Source organism: Conger conger, chromosome 15 (genome assembly GCF_963514075.1).
Source record: "Conger conger chromosome 15, fConCon1.1, whole genome shotgun sequence".
Lineage (NCBI taxonomy): Eukaryota > Metazoa > Chordata > Actinopteri > Anguilliformes > Congridae > Conger > Conger conger.
Window position 1 is genome coordinate 19,645,495 of NC_083774.1, and position 15,378 is coordinate 19,660,872.

At 38.3% G+C, this 15,378-nt stretch overlaps 1 protein-coding gene across 1 annotated transcript in view; it reads left to right on the plus strand.

The window, feature by feature from the left end:
- The first annotated feature begins 5,166 nt into the window (after positions 1–5,166).
- znf536 (zinc finger protein 536) overlaps positions 5,167–15,378 on the plus strand; it is a 163,232-nt gene continuing 153,020 nt past the window's right edge. The window contains exon 1 of the mRNA XM_061221226.1: positions 5,167–5,264. The gene's annotated coding sequence lies outside the window, so the exon portion shown is untranslated. The remainder of the gene's footprint in view (positions 5,265–15,378) is intronic.

Here is a 15,378-nt window from a genome sequence, read left to right on the forward strand (position 1 = left end):
AATTACCTTCTTAATTGACATGGAAACCATGTTCTTACTTTTTCTCACATGGCTTCTGCAAGTTGGCTTATTTCTGGTTGAATACATCATGAAGTAGAATTTGTGTGATATGAGGCACATGGGAATAGTTTTACTTTTAGGACTTGGTGAGGCCTAGAGGAAGGTTACTTACTGTATGTTCTAATACCATGAAATTGTGTACTCTTTCACATCACTGTATATCAACAATTATTTGATGATTTTTTTCTTCAGGCAGCTGTGATTCATCAGGATGACATATGATCAACGTGGTCATGTATTAAAAATATATATTTCTTGGCTTTATCAAATAGAGTAGTAATGTTATGTGGTTATATTGAAGCTGGGTCTTTGGCTTTGATTCAGTCTACATTTGCCCTTAACCTTGACTCACAATGAAGTGTTTTCTAAGCAAAACAATCTCTTATGATTTTGTTAGTTAAGTTTAAGGCAAACCACTAATTAAATTCAGGCCTTAGCATCACATCACCCATGGTGTGACAGTACTTCATACTTCACACATTATGTGCCCTTTACGATAGAAGACTGGAAGACAGGATAGGTGGGACCTCAGTTCAGTCATACACCTTGGATATATTATCTTCAGGGCAGGCTCTCCAGACCACCTACAGTGGCTCTGATTGATAGCTGTGTGTTTGACTGGAGCAGACACCTGACCAGAGCACACAACAACAAAAGATATGTGTGTCCACCGGTGAAGGCACCAGAGGTCTGAAGGTTCTAATTACATGCTAATATCCACCAAGGAGGCCATTTGGAGCCATTAACTGGCGGCTGTAGGTAGTTAACGGCCCACGGCATAACGGAGGCTCGTTAATGCTCCCACGGAGGCCGTTAGCACCCCGTCATGAACGGCAGCCAACTCATTATTGTGATTAGAAACCAATTGATCGGTAATAGTACAATACGAGGGTTCACTAGAAAGATGGACTTTGGTTGAGCAATAGAAGAGCATGAAGAACTGGTGGCACGGGACAAGGCCTGGCATTGGTGGCAGTCCAGGATGTCCGTAGAATACCCTGGGATGAGGACATTTGTGGGGATAACTTTAAGACTTGAAACTCATGAGGATGCTAGGGGTTTGCTCGTTTTTTTTTTTTTTTTTTTTTTTGCTTGACTTCCTGGACTTCAATTGAATCACATCAGGTTTTTCATAGTAAATTTGGTTTAATTATTTGAAGTGTGCATGCATGCAGCTTTACTGCATGACAATTAGAGCTAGCTTCAACCTTGTTTGTGAGGTTGTTGTCATCATGGCAAATTGTCAAACTCATAGTAGTTTCTTTTTGTAAGATATAGAAGAATGATTAAGCCAACCAATTTGGGGATATTTTAAGCATACAGTAGTCATTATGTCCTCTGTGCTAAACACTGTAAGCCATCAATTCAAGTCAGATGTTTTCATTTAGATATGTTTCCTGTGGAGGTTTTGATTCAGATGATTTAAATTAGCATCCATCCTGTTATCAGTAATGGATCAAATACTCAGCTTTCAGCATTCATTGAGCTTGAGACCAGTTCCACCAGTATTGCCAAGGCATTTTCTGAACTGCAGCATATGAAATGGGACACAAAGCACCCCGACTGTCCACGTTTTAATGAGATGTTGACAACTCGAGAATTAATCTGTAAATACTTGTTTCAGTCGCATTATTAAGTCATTGTTAAATCTTAAAGTGGTTGTATCTGAACAGTCAAACATTCCAGCAAGATAAAAGGAAACATAAACAATGTGTGCAAGGAGTTTGTGTTGACTGAATTTGTCAAAGTATAGAAATACAGCATGATCACCAGTATGTCTTGGTAACAGTGACCTCACAGAATAGGCCTTGATATTTTCTTTAGATATACTTTTGCCAGTTTAGATGACAATATACAGTTTAAAAACTCTCATTGACAGTTATCTTTGCTGCTTTCATAATATTATTCGGTACAATACATGGAATTCATTTTTTGGCAAAAGGACAGGAAGTGATTAGCCCTTAGGAGCCCTTTGGGAACCTCACATAAAAACAGATGGATTCCCCTTCAAAGCACATATAAACTGTGCACAGCCTGTCACGTCACATTCTGTCCGTTCGATCACTAAATTTGTCTCAGCATTGGTGTACTGCAGCTGCAATGTGATTTTATCTGATGCCGCAGAATGGTTATTACAATATTTTATGTTTTTGGTCCGCAGAATTGAGAGGTGGAAGTCATACCGGTCTGTCGGTGGCCCTGGCTGGTGCTTCCTCGGCTATGTATATCCAAAAATACATTTAAAAAAAGCCCAACAGAATAACATCTTAATTCATTTGAAGCTGAACAGTGGTGTGTCTGTTTTGAAGCATGATTTCTTGGATTGCTTCCAGTCATGGGTCAAAAGCAGAACCATCTTCAGTTTTAATCATCAGTGCATCCTGACACATTCAATGCTGCTTTTGTGAGTGCTCCAGTTAGTGTTTTTTATTATTATTATTGATTAGTTGTGTTTTTTACTTGGATTTGATGCAGAGATCAAGACATCTTACCAGTGAAATAAAATAAAATATAACTTACAATACAATACTGTATGCAACTGAAATTAAAAGTGAAATAAATAATTAAATAGTCCATGTGAATATTCATTCTGTATTTGGGGGCCCATTTAAGAAACAAATAGATAGAAACAGTCACAGTTGTAAAACACCCACTGTATAAACTCTTATTCTGTCCTGTTTTATTGGTCACAATGTTCTACACAAAAAGTGTGAACCAACAAAAATTATTTCACACTTCACACATTCTTTCATGATGTTTTTGTTTTCTCATCCAATATGTTCTCTGATCATAGGTTGCCTATCCCTGAAGAAATGGCAAGGTACCTTATTAAAAATAAATAAATAAAAATAAACTTTTATATTAACTTTTGAACGACACAATTTAATATTTAACCACCTGCAATTAGCGAAGTGAAAGGAAATTATGTCAGCGAGCAGTCGCTTATTAACCATATTTGAATTAAATCATGTCAGGTTTTTCAAGTTCATCATCTTGGGATCACCTGTTGCTATAAGCCAAGGTCTTTAGAGAGTCACGTGCATGAGCTGCAAAGGATTTTTCAGATAACTGTATTTTTATTATTCTGTATGGAGTGATTTCCCTGAGAAAAACCGAGACGGGACCGGGATACAAGACCTCGTTAACTGTTTGCTTCACAGGCAGATTGAGTCATTCGCCTAAATATTGTTTAAAATGGTATGATTCTGATTTGGACCAATATAATACGAGCGATAGTCTGTATATGATACTTCGCCTTTGTTAATTATGTTCTCAGCTTTCATCATTGCCCATTAATTTAAACCAAAATATATAAAACCATTAGCTTTTTTTGAAACACCAAACTAAATGTGTGTTCCTAACTATACATGCCTAAGTATTCATTCCTTCTCTAGACATGCAAAAACGTCAGCCAGCATTGTAGCACTGTTTGCTTGCATATTGGATATCTCCCTAATATATTGTTTAAATTTGCATGTTTAAGTCCATATGGCAACTTCCTTTTGACCTGCTTTCCCATCCCAGTCTCTTTGTCAAGCCTGTCACCGATAAAGAATCACTTGACTTGCTATAACAAGTTCAAAAGAAAACTGAAAATGCGCAGTTGATCCATGAAGAATTGAAAAAAGGGACACCCCTACTGCTTTAGTTATCATTCCCATAGAGATAGCGATATTATTGATGGGATGGTTATGCTAATTTCTTTAGAGACAAACTTTTATTTTGGAATTTGTTCAAAAAAGAATTTCATACACATCAAACTGGAAAATGCAGGCTGAATTCCTAAACGTTTAAGGGGAGGCATGGGAATCTGATTTTCATCGTGAATAACGACGGTGGACTCCTTTTCCCTTTTTAAAGTATGTCCTTTCTATGAAGAAAATAAACGACACTTGGGTCTCTTCTCCTGGGATTTTAATTAATCTTCATATTCTTGCGGACAGAGTTGCAAGACATATTGCACAAGTTTAAGTAATAAAATAATCACCCCTAATTGGCCTCTCTGTTAGGTGGTCCTTTTATAAGATGGAATCAAATTAAAAATGCAAGAGCTAAGTCTTTTTTTCTGTAACGATAGAAAAATGAGCTAACACACTAGTATAAAAGGAAAAGTACTGTAGTATACATTTTGCTTGAGGTACGTTTTGATGGAAAACTGTCCCTTGCGCATGAGGAGAATGAGTTTTACTACATGTATTGTATGTAAACCGGCGGTTGTCAGCGAACCCCCAGGGAACTAATTTCAGTCCTGATGTATTGAGAATCTAGTTTTACCTGAATCAATGTGTAAAGTGTCCCCATGGCTCGACATTTTGAATAATCAATCCGTCTGCATTGGCTCTAATCATGCGCATCACTACTTTCTTCTTTGTCAACCTTTCAAATGTTCCTGGTTTCTTTTCGCCGTCCAAATGTCACATGAGAGTAGGCTGTATTCTTTAAAACAACCTGCCGGTTGTCGTATTTTGATACTTTTTTTTATTATAACCAAGCCTTTTCCCATAATTACACTAATCATTATATAATCCCATAACAAAGACTCTATTGAAGCACTAGCTTTTGTCAACTCTGGGACACTGAATTTATAATTGCATTATTCAGCTTCTTTTTTTCTATAGAAACATAACCTATCAAACCATCCACATCCGAACATTTTGTAGCGTGTACGGTCGACCTGCACATTGCTTTCCGAACAAAACGCTTCTGAACTTCAGGGGGGAAAAAAAGAAAAAAAAAGTTTGACGACCACATCGAACTTCCCATCAAAACACCTTCTTTATTTCCACGTTGGTAAGAACCTACAAGCGAGCGCGACTCCCATTACTTATTTTCTCATCTTTAAGTGTAGCATGTTCATTTTAATAGCCTGCTACGAGATTAATTAAAATCACATTTGTAAGCAGATTCGCCTTTTCCCTATTGTTTCAAAATAGCATGGCGTTAGAATAAAGCTTTTTCGACCGGGAACGTAAAAAGCTCATCACTGGACCCTTTGCGTTTGTGTGCATACGACTGGCAACATAACTGGCTTATTTACATTAAATACGCCACAAGGTTACAGTGCAGATCAACGTCATTTTATCGCTGATTACTTCTCTTAAGCGCTAGAGCAGTGACTGATGCTTGGGACGCGCGCGCTGTCTACACAGATTTATCCTGGAGTTTTTTGGAAGAAAACAGACTTGAAATAGTTATTCGAAAAGGTAAGCAATCGTATTGTAACTATAATATGTCTTTTCTCAGACAGGGATGATTAGTATTTTTTGAGACGGCAGGTATCAAAGCCAATTATACTCGGCGTCTCAGAATAACAAGACTGACAATGTGAGTGGGTTCTTAGAGAATAGACAGATTTTAATAATAGTGTTTACGGGAGCTCAAGGTCAGGAACAGGCAGCGCTGTGGTATTTTTTTCAGTTGCTACACGGGGGAAATGGACGATTAGAGATTATTTTATGTACTAGGTTATTTTATCAATGGCTGAGCGTTTGGCTCATCAAAATCGAATGCCGCAAGACCTATCTAGTTGCTGCGAATTACGGCGAGCACGACAATGGAGTGCTTTTTTAACGGTACAATGCATTTCACCTACCAGATAGGGGGAGTCCAAGCTGAAAGATGGAAATGTCTTGTGATGCTGGGTGATCAGTATCAATGAACACATTTATCCTGAAAAGAAACCGAATAAAATAAAACGCTCTCTACTCGGGATGCGTGCGGAACAGCTCTATAGAGGGGGATTGTGGAGAGGACAATCGTAACAGGTCCGAGTCGCACTTTTCCCCCTTCAGCGCAAGAAAATGACCAAGTCAATCTTGTGGACATGCTTCATTATTCAATGAACACACTCTTTCAAAACGCAGCGTTTACGTGCGGGAGTTTCTTCAACGCATTGCTTAAATTTTAAGGTAAGAAGTGCTAAAGCTGTAGTTTCAGTAATTCGAGGGGGTTTAAAGGGAGACGATGTGCTTTTTAAAGTCAGTTTTGACTTTTTTTTATTTCTCACGGAATCACAGAGGGACCTGATTTTTTAAATATATAATATAAAGAATATAGTATAATTTAATATCCACAGCAGTGACGTTTGCATGCGGGGCTGTCAGGGGAGAAAGCAGCAACATAATGAAAGCATCCGGGAAGCCATTGAACGGCGCTGTAGAACTTACTCCCAAGAAATCTTCGATTATATTTTCCGTGTCATTTTACAACCTTTACTTCTTAGAGAGTTAAATATTTTATTAACACCGCTAAAGACTGAAATGAAAGGGAACATTCCCAGTTAAAGGGTGATGTGATATCAGATAGCTGCCGCTGCCTAACCGGGGGATAAAAACTTTCCTCTTTAGAATCTTCTTTGCAAACTTTCCCGCTACACCCCAAGGGGTTCTGTTCAGGATTTCAACTAACCTGAATACGGATTGCTGAAGAATTAGGATCAAAGTTATCTGGTGCATGCCAAGTGTCAAAACTTGTGAGATGGAAGTGCCTGAGAGACCTGCCATTTTGTGCTGTGATCGACCTCGTATGAACAGAAGACCCGCATTATGCTTTCAGGAACGTTATGATGGCATTCAACAGCTAAGAAGTAAATGTCATATCAGGCTTTAAAACCTTTTATCAGGAAACAACAAGCATATTGCTATAGAGAAGGCAGATTTAACGACTGGTGCAAATGTAGTACCTTGGGGAAATCATGTATTTTTTGTCTGTGTAAAGTTACAGGGATGTGGTGAGAAACGACAAGCGTTTCCAAAGCTTGCGCTATTAATTGAATGTAAAATTACGTGTTTTCCTGAACTAAGGGTGAGTTTGCGGTATTAAAACGAACCAGATGGCATACCAGTAGCCGGATAATCGTGCAAAAAGGACAATGAGAGTAACTTCATTAGATTGAATTGTAAAATACAAGTAGTTTATAATACGAGTCCAGCGTATAATGTTCATTAACTGTTATTAGCAAGTTTGTTTAGCGATTAAACCTTGTTAAAACAGTGTTATGTAGGGTAGAAGATGCTAAATGTTTTTTTTGACGCTAAATACGACAATATCTTCATTTATTTGCTCAAATATGTTGCATTGATCAGGAAATATACACCAGAGAGACCGCTAAACTGCAGCAATTTCAAACCTGTGTGAGATGCAGGTGTCTCGTCCTACATACTGTAGTATTCTCACCTTGAGTTAGTTTTAGGGACACATCCTTACCAAGAATAACCTCTTCTTGATGTGCGAGGTGACTTAGTAGTAGCCTACCTCAAAATGACCCAGTGGTTGCAAGAGAACATTACTGCTTGAAATATTGAACAATGTACATATTATTTTTCATTTTTGCATCTTCCCCGAAGTTGAAATAAGAACTGTTTTTTTCCTTAGATTCTCTATAAAAGGTAAATGACGAATAGCGAGCGTGCAGATGTATGCAAATGGTCGTCATTGTTTAACGGTATTTGTTAGGCGGATATTATGTCTGCAATAGTGTCTGGGCGTAGACATTTTTGTCAGCTCCTCTCATTTCTTATTTGAGTTGGAATTGCAAAGGAAAAGAGTCACTTCAGTGTGAAAAGCTAAAATTGCCCCCTTGACCCTTAATGTTCTGAGCACTGCTCACAAACAATTGTATGTTCTCAGTCAACTTACATGCATCATATTTTCTAGACTGAAATCATACATTGTGCACTTGTTTACAACGAGGCCACAGAGCTGACTGAATATGCATCTATCTAAAAGATAACGGGAAGATTGATGATACAGAATATATTGTGCTCTGCAAATCCACATCAGAATGTAAATATTAAGTAGTTTTATATTTCAAATCAAATGATATGACTAATCATTGCCGTGCTTGCAGTTAAGGAATTAAATAATTCCATGAAAATAAAAATATATTCCTTTCAGCTGTCTGTCATTATATTTATTGCAACTTAAAATATTTTTAATTGTCAGTTATAAAAGAAAAATAATGTGATATTGTTGCTACATTGTGTAGTATTACATAATAAACTTAGATGATTCAAATTATAAATCTCATTGTGTGATTGTTGCATTAATTGCAATGCCAGTCACTTTTTTTGAAACAAATTTGTTTGCCGTTGAACAAGACCAGACGTGTTTTTTAAGCAAGATAAGTTTTCTCTCAGATGTCCTGACCTTAATTATTGTGCAACTAAAAAAGTGCATCTATCAAAATACACCAAAAGATTCATTCCATTGCAGAACCTGCATGTATTCTAAAATATGAATTATTTAGACTAGTTTATGGCCTGCCCATTGAACAGTTTAGCAGTAAATCTGAAAATCTCTAGTTTTAATCTTCATTGCCCACCGGCTTCTGAAACTAGGATGCCAGGCACTAACCAGGGAGGGAAGTGTGTGTCTCTGACAAGACGAAATGAGGGTGTGTGTTGCATCTATGCTTTTTCTCAGTGCTGTCAATCTGCACCCAGTCAAGTGGAGCCAGTGTGCAGACACGATCAAACAGCCATTCCACACTTTACTGATTCTCCAGCCTTTAATTGGCTGAAATTGTCTTCCAGATGCAGAGGCCTAGCTGGGGCTCTGTGGGACAGTGTGGCTGGGAGTGCTGGCGATTAGGTATTAATTGATATGTGTAGTTGAGCCCCCCCTGGCTCAAAGGGCTAAGGCTTTTACCCCCGTGACCAGGGGGTGTCCCTCCTCGCCCCTCGGTGTCTCTCAGGCACGGGGCATCCAGAATGTGGCGAATGTTTACGCGAGACGGAGGCTAGGAGGCTACGGTGACCTTCATGGGAAAGGTTAGCTGTGGTGCCATGCAAGACAGGACAGAACGCCTCTCAGGACAAGTGCTCTCCGCTTTATTTCAGTGTTACGGCTGCACGGATAATGAGTGGAATCGTTGAGGGAAAAAATACCGTACACTTTTCGTTCATCATTTAGTAATGGGCTTGAGTATAATGTCTAGGAATCAAGTGAGTTGAGATGCAGGAATTATGACTACGCAATGCTCCTAAAAGACTGGGAATGCGAGTGTTTAAAATAATTTCAGAAGTATGTTTTGATCTTCTTACATTAGAGGTTTCATTTGAGGTGCACCTAGTGGTTACTTAGCAACTGTTTGCTATTTTAAAAAGTCATAATGTATAGAGTGAGGACCAATTCTGAGGGGTGGGGCTCTTTAATGGTCTGATTTGTGGTGTTGGTTCATCCTCTGTCTGAGAAAATGACATTAAGATCATTTAAGCATTTTTTGGGAACATTTACTTTGACCACATGCTGTTTAAAGAAGCACTTTAAACATTTGTATCCTTATCCTCTGCTTCTACATTTAATCCAAGTTCATTTCAGAATTTATCAAGGGCGAATTAAATATATAGCAGTAATTTGTTATGAATTCCTGGTTTGATGTTTTGATGAAATTAACTTCCATAGAGGAAATATCTGCAATGAGGTATGTTTATTTTCATTATTGTCCACACTGTCAGTTGAATGCTTGTGTGATGCCTTTTAAAATCCCCAGTGCACTGTCCTAAAATCTGAAAAAAACAACAACAACTTGTGTACAGTCTCTTCTCTTTTTATCTCACATTCACACATTAAGACTCATCCAATGCACATTTTAACATAGCAATGTGATTGTGTGTGTGTGTGTGTGAGACATGAACTTAGTGCAATATCATTTTTACTTGTAGCAAAGCTGATTACTGGTCCTATTTTTTTACTCACTATTGTATTCACTAAATCTGATGCCAATAACAGCAGAAATTAAGGTTTGAATTCTGGTGATTTAACTTTATATTAGTGTAAAAAAGACATGTCCTTTCTCCAAAATAAGAGTCCCCTTAGCTACAGTATGTCAAGATGCCTCACAAGCTTTCTTTTGGGCGAGCAATGAATGGAAATCATGTTGAAGGATTGACAGGCTAAGTTACCAAGTTTAGATTCTGACGAAAAAGAGTCCCGCTAATCTATTTACCCCCTAAAAAGCTGTGAAGAACAAGGTGTAGACACGTCCCTACGTCACAGACTCGTAGAACAGGGATAACAGAAAAGAACAGATGTTTTGTGCCCTCGCAGTTTTTCCTTAATTCCCTTCCAAAGAGGGAATTCAGGGAACAGAAATATCTCTCTCTCTTTCTCTCTCTCTCTCTCTCTCTCTCTCTCTCTCTCTCTCTCTGTCTCACTCTCTCTCTCTATCCTTCCCCCCCCCCCCCCCGGAGTTTACAGCAAGATCAATATGGATCTCAAACCTGGAGATTCAGGTTGATGTTTATATTCAATAATTGAATGTGTTAAGTTGGAGCCGTTTGCACAGCCTTGAGAAAGATGTGCACTGAGCAGCCTGGCCTTGCCATTTTTCTACATGAGCGATTTTGTAACTCCAGGACGCAATTTTCCTTTGATTGATGGTATTTTACAAAGATGGATTTCTCTCACCCATTCTAATATTTTTTTTCCTTTATTTGTCCTTTGAAACAAGTAGTCTCACAGTAATAAAATGTCTTTAGTCTGCATACGACATTTTTTTTGTCTTTGTTAAAGTGGCCAATTTGGATTTAAATATGCAATGCATTGTGTCTAGATAACTTGCTTTGATCTTTTGAGGAGCACAAAATTACAACCATGTCAGTTTTAGACAAGAGATTTACGCAAATAGGCAACCACCCATCAGTCATCTAGTTTGAAGCATGCACATTGTGTTCTTGCACATTCTGCTAGACTCTTTGAAAATAGTGCTAAATATCTGCAGTGCTGCAGCAAATGTAATCAGGGCAAGGGTTGGCAGTGGGGTTTGTGTTCTTAAATATCCCCAGTCAGCTGTGGGGTTTACTGCCTTTTGTGTCCGGGCTGTAAGAACTTGTTTTGGGTGGCAACCAACCAGTTGCCATTAGCATGGATTGGTTCTCTAGTTAGAGGCCCCAGCAAGATGGCTGTTGGAAATTAGGACACTGTACCTTTAATTATGATCAAGAGGTTTTCTCGAAAGGATGGAGGCGTCGCAGTTATGTTGCCTCGTAAATCTGCCCGGTGCAGTATATTGTATTGAACTATTACAGTACACTATTATACTGCATATTCAACTGCCTCTCCTGGACCTCATTTGCATAATTGGATCTTTAATGAAACTTGCCTTGTGGAACAAAAAGAGGAAAGAAAAGAAAAGAGGGGGGAAAAAAACATTACAGGCAAACCTGAGTATTTGGTCCAGAAGTTCTGCTGGCTTTTTAAAAGGGTTTTAACTTATTGCAAAGTAAGTGACCTGCACACAGTACATCAATGGCACAGCTACAAATAGGATGAGAAGTGCCTCTGAATGCAGCACATTCCCAGCCAGGTCTCGCGGGTTATTACTACAATAGCAGGATTTTTTTAGCCTGGGGGATTTTAGGTTTTCTGTCTACACTCATTTCATATACTTGTTACACAAGGAAGATGGGTCTTTTGTAGAATAACAGTGTACTCAACTGCTGGAATTCCTCCGTCACAAATATTTTGACAATTTCTAATCTTTACAGGTCGGATTTTAGGTGTACGGTCGCTGTGTTTTTCATTTGTTAAAGCCAACATACTTTTGAGCGTTTGTGTGTCTGAGTATGTGTGTGTGTGTGTGTGTATGTGCATGTGTGCATGTGTGTGCGCGTGTGTTAAAACAGGAACATATCAAGAGTTGAGTCCTCTCCTGCTTTCATTCCCAGGCTTGTTTAGAGCGTGGGGGATGTTTTGTTTTATTGGTTAATTAAACCGTGCTTGCTTTTTCCCTGTTTTCAGCAGGTGAAGGTTAAAAAGCTGATAGTGCCTTTTTCAATTAAATGTGAGTGTCATAGTAAATGAAATGTTATTTGTCCTGCAGTTTGGCTGTGTTTGAAGGAGCAGTGATTTAAAAGGGAAAGGGGGGGTAAAAAAAAAGGATTTTTTTTTTTTTGTTGAAAATTACATTGCAGCCGTGGAGGCATTCAGGATGACTATAGCATGAGGGCTTTGTTACTAAGTGTTAATCAGGCTCAGAGGTTAAAAATGGATATTAACCAAATAGTGATTATTTTTCATCAAGAGACCATACGAGGGGGTATCCAAAGGCACCTCTGTGACAATACTTGAGATATAAGTGTGGCTCCTGTGTCAAAGCATTTTGAAGGTGGGCATTAGCTGTAATGTCAGAGAGGCAGAAAAAATAAAACAAAATCTAGCACTGCTGCGAGCATGGAGCTGCCACTCGCGAAGCGTCTTTTTCTCAGGGGTTGGATACTGTGAAAGTTTTTGTGTGATTTTTCAGGACGGTGCTAAGAGAGGCCTGCTTATTGCAGGTATCGTAGGCCTGTGTTAGTCTGGATGCCCCCTATTTAATGGCATTATGAGATGCCTGGGCTATAGCCGCTGTATTGTTTTTCTGCCCCCTGCGGACTGGCAGCTCCTGCTGTTGATTCTTTCAGTAATGATGTCACTGTGATAGTGGAGAGAGCAAATGTCTCCTGATTCCACCATTTAACGGCTGGTTGATTTGGCTGATAATGATAGCATTGGCGTCTTTCTGCTCGGAGACAGATCAGGCCCTGTGAATTACCGTCTCCTAACCAGAGAGGGAGCTTGATAGTGTAAAAAAAAAAAAAATGAGATGATGCACTTAATCGTATCTGTGGTCTGCTCTGAATAAGCTGTTGTGGATCTCTCTGTCCCTGCTGATGAAGCCAGGTCCAGCTCATTGAGACAGACAGGTTGACTCCATCGCTTTATTACCCAGCTCCTCGTTTTTCACCCCTCTGAGGTACAATGAGATATTTTGATTGGCATCCATATTTATTTTATGATTTTTTTCATTTATCATTTATATTTATTTTTATTTTATTTATGGATTGATTATCTCAAAGCCTTTTAATGGATTGACAGGTTTAGTAGATGACTGGTGACTCATGTTGGTGTCATCTTTTAATTTGCTTCCATGAACTTATATAGACATTTTCTGTATTATTTTCATTGGATTCAATATTTAAAAAATAAGGTGAACCAGCTAGCTAGTCTTGTAAACATTACAATACAGCATAAAAGCAACTGTGCCTATGAATTGAGAAATTTGGTTTTGGTTTGGCTTTTCTCATGTGATGTCAAAGATTTGAACAAAAATCCCCCTTTGAAGGTAGAACTTAGTCTTACCAACTGCTGTCTCAGGACACAAATGTCATCTGAAATTGCAGATTGTTGAATGTTATTCTAAAAATGCACATTTATTTGCTTGTTATTTGTCTGGGGCATGCACATCTTCCATGATATCCAGAATTTGTTTCCGTATATACACAGTGAGCACTTTATTAGGTATTTTTTAGACTTCTGAGACTTCACTCAAGAGATTTGACACGTTATTTGTGCAGAGATGCTCTTCTGCGTAGCACTGTCGTAATGCATGGTTATTTGAGTTACTGTCACCTTCCTGTCAGCTTTCACCAGTCTGGCCCTTATCCACTGACCTCTCTCATTAACAAGGTGTTTTTGACCCCAGAACTGCTCCTCACTGGATATTTTTTTGTTTTTCACACCATTCTTTGCAAACTCTAGAGACTGTTGTGCAGAAAAATTCCAGGAGATGTGGTTTCTGAGATATTCAAACCATCTTTTCTGGCACCAGCAATCATTCCACATTTCTTCCTCATTCTGACATTTGGTCTAAAAAACAGCTAAACCTCTTGGCCATGTATGCATGCGTGTTTGCCTTTAGTTGCTGCCACATGACTGGCTGATGATATATTTGCATTAACAGGTGGTGTACAGGTCTTCCAAATAAAGTGATCACTGAATGTATATTGTGTATATATATATATATATATATATATATATATATATATATATATATATATATATATATATATATATATATATATACTAGATCTGCAAAAGAAAAGACACTTGAGGGAAAAAGAAATAGTTCCAAAAAAACAATTGCTGCCATAGTTTATACATGGGGATGGAAAACAGCATTTATTTACATGGCTGCTAAAGCCTGAAATTCACCTGCCTAGCAGACTGGTATGTGTAGTTCACTTTGACTGGATGAAGTTCACACGCAGGTAAGGACTGAAGGTCAAGCACTTAACTGGTAGAATAAGAAAACCCACACAGCAAAACTCGGTAGAAGCTTATTTCATTATTTATTCTTCATACAACTGGTTGCTCTGTGTTATGGTTGCAGTATCTCGTTATTCATTCAATTGTGTAAATGAATACAGGAATGTATGCTGAGGACAAAATGAAAGCGTATTCTTAATATCTGGCATTTCTCTTATGTACCATCTCCCTTCCCCCCATCCTCATTCCTTTCCCCAGTAGAATACACGTACAGGTGCCTAGAACAGGAGAACCCAAGCTGCACAGGGATATTTGTCAGTTATGTGTGAAATACCTTTAACCACAACTCAAGGTATGAACTAAATAGTATTTACTTTAGGGAATTGGTCTTTATTTATCCGCATTATTATGGAGCTGAATTTTAAAAGGGCTTTTTGAGAGGAGTCCCCAGACACCTAGCTTCCTTTACACACCTTTTAAGTCTTAAGATGTGCTCATAGAGTACACGCCTTTTCTTCCGCTTACAGCTCTCCTATTTCTTATGATATTTTCAAATCTTCTCTTTCTCGTTTTCTTGATCATCTCCGCCGTTTGTATTCCTCACATGTCTGTGTTACGTCTCTCGTCTTTCGTACCGGTTGTAATTGGTAGAAAGAGGGACAGTTGGTTGTTGCTTGTTTAGCCTCTCCCTTTCAAACTATATCAGGTTGTCTGCTTAGATCAGTGAAACCCATGCGGACAGCAAATCCCATACTCTATCCATACTCGGTTCGTAGTCTCACGTTTGGTCAGAGTGTGGGACAAATGCAAAAAAATAAATGAATAACATGAAATAAAAATAATAATAATAATAATAACATCAAAGAAATATAACAAAGTATGTAGATGCATGCACTTAAATGCATAGAGCAAATTCTTTCAACAGTCTCCCACTTGCTTGTTTGGATTTCATGTGGTGAAACAAACAAAAAGAAAATCCATGCACTCAAGCAATAAAATTACAATAGTCCTCTTTCTACATCTTTTCAGCATTGATACACCCCAGTTAAGATGAAGCAATATGAACTGTAATACATATCATCCCTTCACACAATGCTATAATTGAGTGACAAGCATTACTTCTTAGTTTATTTATGATTGTTTTTGATAAGGCACGTAATACAGCAAAGGGAAAAAGAGTCTTGTGTGTGATGTCCTTATATCCTTATACTAATACATCACAAAATCAGACTGCTTTAAATGCAGTGTGCTCATTGACCTGGCACTCTTCTGCCTGATAGCTTGGCGTTA